Source organism: Arvicanthis niloticus, chromosome 10 (genome assembly GCF_011762505.2).
Source record: "Arvicanthis niloticus isolate mArvNil1 chromosome 10, mArvNil1.pat.X, whole genome shotgun sequence".
Taxonomy (NCBI): domain Eukaryota; kingdom Metazoa; phylum Chordata; class Mammalia; order Rodentia; family Muridae; genus Arvicanthis; species Arvicanthis niloticus.
This window is the reverse complement of record NC_047667.1, coordinates 35,399,828-35,407,178: the sequence shown is the minus strand read 5'-3', so window position 1 is coordinate 35,407,178 and position 7,351 is coordinate 35,399,828. Positions and strand designations below refer to the sequence as shown.

Genomic DNA, 7,351 nt, shown 5'->3' with positions numbered 1-7,351 from the left:
CTAATAAAGTAGCTGGAGAACATTTGCCAGAATGTTCTTCGTTGGGAACTTGGGGAAGAAATTCTTCCATGCAGTCTCAGGCTTATTTTGTGTAAAACGGCTTTTCTCTGTCTTCGTCCCTCACTCTCCTTTCTTTCCCTCGTCACCCTCCCCATTCTCCCTCTCTCTTATTTTATTTTATTTTATTTTCAACACTGTGAAGAAATCACAAATTGAAATTAAGTAAAGACACATATAGAACATCTTTACATTTTAAATGTAAATTGTTAATATTAAAAAAATAGAATATTCCAGAACAATGGCAGCTAATTCCAAAGAGTAAACAAGTCAACAATGTGAAAATGAAGAATAATATCAGATATCAGAGAAGAGCAAAAAAATGCCAAAGTGGTAGATGCAGAGTGAAAATGGGGAGTGCAGATTTGATAACTCCTGCCAAGTGAATGTAAACATCCGATTCCTCTGTGCCATACAAAGCACACTCAGTCTTATCACAGTTAATATATTAGGCCGTTGAATGTTATCAGCAAGACACTAATTTGTTTAATTTCATCACCATAAAAGGGTCTTTCTCCTTTGTAAATTTACATGAATCAAGGCAAGGATGGATATGAGAAAGTAAGTTAACATCTCTTGAGTGACAGTAACAGAAGAGGCATTGTCAAATATCAGTGCAACTTACATCTTTGCCCTTCATATAGTGGTCAAGTTAAACAAGGGGTACCAAAATAAAATGTTTCACAGATTTTCACTTAGATTATTGAATTAATAATTGTATCATCAGCCAACTGTGGAAAAGGCAGATTTAGAGTGTTTTTAGGTAGAAATTGATGATTAACAATCAGAACATGGTCTTTAAGATCTGAAAATGAACCCTGAATTGGAGGTAGAATAACAGATTCACTCTATAGAGTTTGAGACCAAATTCAAGATAATCATATTATACATAACATACATTATATAATATATAATATATTATTACAAAATTTACCCTTGTTTTAATAATTTAGAAACAAAAATATCAAAATGACTCTTTTGGCCATTCAATTATCAGATTTATTTTAATTAAACTAAATATTATCAGTTTTATAAACCAAATAGTTTAAATCAACTACATTCGTTGCCACTATTTATAATAATATGAAATGTGTTTTACTTGTTTAAAATTTGCTTTGTCATTATTGTATATTTACATTATTGCTATAAGTGAGAAATTTTGATTACTGTGAAAAGGTAGCTTATGTTACATTTATATCTTACTTCTATGTTCTTTCATCCCTTAATAAATATATATTACTGAATTTGACTATTATAGTTAATTTTCTTGAAATTCATAAATATTAAAGTAAAAATATTTACTGCATGGAAATATTTTTATTTGGAAATACTTCATTATCCATTTAGCAAAATTTCAAGTTTGTCTCAAAATTGCAATATGGTTAGTTCAATGATTTTATTAACTACAAAGGTTAAGTGCTTTCTCATGTCTTTTAAGTGCAGAATAGTGCATCAGTGGAATTAGCTGGGCATGTGGTTAGTTAATGATCTGGTTCATCTTGTCCTACCTCACACTAAAAGCAGTTATTAAACCAAAGCTGGCATGTCCTTCTTTAGTACATTTCAGGTCATGACCTTATTCTGCTTCCTAAGCCTTTAGAATTTCTTCCCTAAGTTTAAATCACATTGTAAATTACATTTCTTTATTAAGAAAGATTTTTTCTCATAAAAGCTTAGTACTTATATTGCTTCTCACTTTCTATTTAGTCTTTAGAGAGCTAAAAGCCAGTTCTCAAGCTCCAGTGCTGCAGTAGTTTAGTCTGTGAACTTGATACACTTGAACAGAGGTGGCCAAGTTCAGTGTAAATCTGGTTCACCTCATGTACTGACAAATGGAGATTCATGAGAATACAGACACGTCCACGTAAAGAGGCTATACAGCTGCCTTTACTGTACACCAGCATAGTGGAGTTGTATCAAATGTTTATTGGAATATACACTGTTCACCATTTGTACACTCACCAAACAAACTAACAAACAAAGTCTGCTGCTCTAGCTTTGTGTCAACATTCCAAAGGTGTTCATTTAGAGAAAATCTTTGAAATCTATATGATGGCTGATGCCAAAAAAATGCAAGAAGCTGCAGTGGCCACACTCATGTTTCTGTATCAACATTGTAGCTTAATAACTACTAAGCTGATGAGGAATAATTTGCTATAAAGTTCATATGTTTAAAATGCAGATAACCGGGTATAAACATCCAGATATATATACATATATACCTAATGTATATTTTTAATAGAAATGACTACAGTATGTTCTATTGTCAAGATTTGAATTGATACAAAACAAGGTGATTTTGAATCATAGATATGTATGCACAATAAAAATTACACAAAAATGCTATGTGAAATTTTACTTACCAATAATAATAAACTGTTCTAAATGATAATTGCAGGAAATATTATTTTATATTTTATTCCTCTGTCAGTACTTATTATTGATTCATTTTTCAACCTACATAATGCTCTTATGAATATACTTTAACTCTCTCCCTTATTCTCTTATAAATATCACTCCTACACTAAAATTGATAGAGTTCTATATAGAATTCTATATTTCATCTTTAAAATTAGTGCTTATAAATAGCAATTACATAACTAAATATTTCAATTTTTTTACTACAGTATCTATACTATACTACTATACTATATCTACTATAACACTTAAGACTCAAAAAAAATCATACTTTGTGTTTAATAACTGTGAACTGAACAATTTCAGATAGGATACTTTCTCAACTATACTATATATGAAAGTACAGTCAAATGATTCAACAGAAAATATTGTATTCTAAGACAAAGAGACAAATATAAAAATTTTCATAAATTTGTTCACTAATTTGGGAACAACTTACTTTTCAATCTCTATGTGTATATCTACATGTTTTTACTTATTTATAATGTATATTCATTGTAGTTAACTCAGACATCTTGATGACATCATAATCTATTCCACAAGCAAAGATATAAATAATGGCTTTAATACTATGGTAATAACTAGTAAATGAGGTAAGTTCACATTAGAACTGCAGGCACATCAGTACATGTAAAATGCATAAATTTACATAGAGTATATATAGCTTTAACAAAGCACACTTTATGTTTTCAAAACCTTGCACACATTATTCAGTATTAAATATGATCATTGTATAGTACTGTTATTATATTCTCTGTTTGTATATAATAGTTTACTCACACAAGAATATATAAAATTTACCCAATAATTCACATTATATATTTTGGATAATTATACCTGTGATTTAAGTGTATTATTCAGTAACATTAAGAAAAAATACTGTTAGTAAGGTGAGACTGTTTTCTTAGTTTACTGAAAATCATATGCAAAATGCAGCTTACTTTTTGAAAAATTTAACCCTTTCCTCCTATATTAACACAAATCTAATTGAAAATGCCATTATCTGTTATTTCTGTGTCTCTGTATACACATAAAGATTTATGTATATTCTTTTGAGAAAAATATTATTTTCTTTATAAAGATTTACAAACAAAACCTCTTTTTAGATATAGAAAAAAATTACTGAACCATATTTAGAACTGTGTGTGCCTTAAATCAGTTACTCTCATTGTAGTATACCTGCTAATTGTATTTCTGAGACAGATGAAATCACAGCTCTTCCTACCACTAGCAGATTCCATTTTCTGCTTGTAGGTTCCGACATAAATGGCATATTCCCTCCTGTGAGACTGCTCCATAGACTTTCTACTGTGTATCTTATCTGATGCTCCTGGTAGTTGGGATGACAACTTGTCTTAATTAATTGCCTCATCTAACATAAAAGATAATTCCTAATATATGATGATCCAAGAAAGCAGAGGTGCCTATAGGGTTCTTTTTTTCTTCTATGTCTCTTACCTAGACTATAGTGTGGATAGTTAGATATGTAAAAAGAATAATAAATTTTAAATTAAATTTTAGTTACACAAATAATGGAGCATGCCTTCAATCTCATCACTTGGGATGCAAGCTTATTTCTGTGAGGTTTGAAGCATTTTAGTGTATATAGTGAGTTCTCTGTCAGCCAAGGCTACAGAGAACTCCTGGAACAAATAAAAAATAAATAGATATAAAGAAAGAATATGTTTTTTTGAAATATGTTTCTGGTGAAAATATGTCAATTAAAATTGGTTAAATATTTTTTTTTCTGTTGGAACCAAAGAATTTTTAACTAAAATACATATGGTACTTTTAAATTACATTTTATAATGCTCCCTCATTTTTTATACCTTGTAAACCGAGCATATATTACAATAGAGGTTAACAGTGTTCACTCAAATATTTATTTGTGCCATATATTCCAGTAACATAAGTTTCTTTAAAAAGTTTTAATAGTTGGAGCTTGTTTAAATGTGGAACCCAGTAGAAGAATATGATTCTTATAATAGAGGCTAACACCACATAGTAGTAAAATAAGAAGACAGTGATTATCTTAAGTCCAATGCCTTAACCACTTGGTCATCAGTATTTCCATTTTGGTGAAGCATCAAGAATGGCATATATAGCTTGATCACACTAGCCCTTGTTGTCCTGGAAATACTTTTATTCCTGTCCATTGTGTAAAAGCTAGTCTTTAACAACATCAACATGTTGGCAGCCAAAGTACATGACTTGAATCTGAAAATGGACCCCCAGGCAGAGTTACTAATTTAATAGTCTAGAAAGCCAAAGACTGGTAAGATTTTTGCACAAAGCCTTACCAACCTAAGACAGAAATGCATTGCTTTTGATAATGCATATTCCATGAAAAGTAAGGAAAGCATTCTTGTCAGAATGACCTAAGACAGGCTCAGTCTTGTTTATGAAATATAAAAGGGGAAAGGCAGATAGCTTTTGGAGCTGCTTGGAAGGAATCTAACATTGGCCAAGGACAAGGAAATGGGTTTCCAGTAGGAATCCGATATTAGGCTAGAACAAAGAAGTAATTTCAGACAGGAATCTAAATTTTAGGAAAGAACTAAGAAGTAGGCTGCAGGCATAAAAATGATTTTGGGCTAGGACAGGGAAGTAGGCTCAGATACTTTGGTCATCCTGATAAGCCCTTAAAAATAGTGATCAAAGGAGTGATCAGGGAACTTTGTTTATTGCCTTGATTGTTCTTTGACTATTTGTTTTTGTTACCTTACTTGTTGTACTTTGACTATTTGCATCTATTGTATTGCTAGACCCTCAACCTAGAACTGACCTTAACACTTGCATGTAAATAAAATGGTGTAAAAGCAAAAAGGAGGAAGAGATATGAGATAGGAGGTTTATAGAGGGAAAACAGGAAAAGGGGATAACATCTGATATGTAAATAATTAAAATATCCAATAAAAAAGAAAAAATTACTGTAAAATAATTAATACAGGGAAAAGCTTATTTAGATGCACTATGTCTACCCACATACTTGCTTGTTGTCATTTTTTAAATCCATAGCATTATGAAGAGAAACATCATCATTAAGTCAAGGCATATGCTGTATTTTAATGGTCTCTATATCCTCACATAACATTGATTTAAATAAGTACACTATGTCCTTTAAGTTTCCAATGTCCTGCCAGTTTGCAAGGATTTCTCTGAGTATAATACAAGATGTGACAGCCCTCTTCTATTCTCTCTTTCTCCATGGCCCTAGACATTTTTATTTTTCTGAATCATTGCTTCTTTGGTACTTCATTTGTTATAAATCAAAGAGAAAACCAAAAAAAAAAAAAAAAAAAGATTATCTGCTATTTTAAGCTGATGAGATACTGAGAGTTACTTTTGATGTAATAGATTTAATTCTAACTGATACAAGATAATGGACCTTCACTGCATATGTAACAATTTATAGATTACCAAGGATCTTATGCCAGACTTTTGGCCACAGATCAACTTTCCTTTTATTAATTAGCACAAGTGTTATCTCAAGGTGATATTGTGGTAAATGAGTCTTATTTTGAAAGGCTGTGTGTGCGTGTGTGTGTGTGTGTGTGTGTGTGTGTGTGTGCTTGTGTGTGTGTGTATGCTGTGAATGTTATTTTTTTAATCCCATAATGATGGATGGCTCTGTTTAGCAGTGGAATTCCATCTTTCTGAACCAGGCCATGTAGTATGAACCATCATGGGTGTCAACATTCCTCACAATACCCAAAATGTTCAGTACAAGTATCTCAAGAGTCAAGAGGACATCTACCTGTAGCTACTAGTCATGCTGTAAAGGTTTCTGGCCAGAGTGACCAATTCCATTTTCAATAAGGTTTTGCTGAAAAAGTTATTTATGACCTACACTAACTAGCCACCTCTGTCCCTGTCACAGATGATCTGAAAAATGGAGCTTTCTGGCAGGGAAAACAAAACAGCTGTGGTTGTGGGAATGGTCACAGATGATGTATGGATTTTGACAATGCCCAAGATGAAGGTGTGTGCACTAAATGTGAGTAGGTGAGCCCAAAGTTGTATCCTCAAGGCTGATGATATAATACTATCTTTCAACCATCTGGTCATGCTGGTCTCCCAAGAGCCAAGACACTGTGCTCTTGTCTGGTCCTCTGAAGGGCCGAGAGATGTATCAGCATTTTGGCAAGGCCCCAGGAAGCCCACACAGCCACAACGAACAGTATGTCTACTCCAAGGGCCAGAAGTTCAAGCATGCCAGAGGCTAAAGGACTACCAGACACTACAAAGAAGTAACCCTACATCTTACTATTAATTAAAATTCTTTGGATGTTGTGGGGGAAAGGAAAAGAACTGTGAAAAGTAGATAAATAAAATTTTATCTATAGTGGTTGTTCCATACAGATTATTATGTTTTAAATCAATATACTGTTATATAGCTCAAGAAATAAGAATGGTATGCATATAATGTATTTGTAGTATATATTTGAGCAAAAAATTATGATACCTATTTTATAGACATAAGAAAGCTAGAACATAAACAGTTTGAAAAGAGATAATTCACATTTGTGTTATATATCTTCAAGTATTATTATTAGTTGACAAGCACATGTATTTTATATATTGCCTATGAATTTCTAAAGGTAAAGAATGTTTGGAAATAAATGTTTGAGTTTATAAGTGAAAGAAATAGAAATTATCAAATGGCAGTTACTATTATTCTTTAAAGGCATAAATAGGCAAAGGGCAATTTGGTAGAAAGACTGTTTTGTTTTGTTTTTTTTTCTCTTTATACATGATTTTAAGTCCCTTGTCAAAAATTAGTTGGAAAAGTTTTGTGGATTTATTTTAGGGTCTTCCTTTTTTCTTTGCTTTGTATGCAAATGGTCTCTTTGCCACCATAGATCTTTTATATATC

At 31.8% G+C, this 7,351-nt stretch overlaps 1 pseudogene; it reads left to right on the top strand.

The window, feature by feature from the left end:
- Window positions 1-6,160: 6,160 nt before the first annotated feature.
- LOC117716468 (large ribosomal subunit protein eL18 pseudogene) lies at window positions 6,161-6,752 on the top strand (annotated as a pseudogene).
- The last annotated feature ends 599 nt before the right edge of the window (window positions 6,753-7,351 follow it).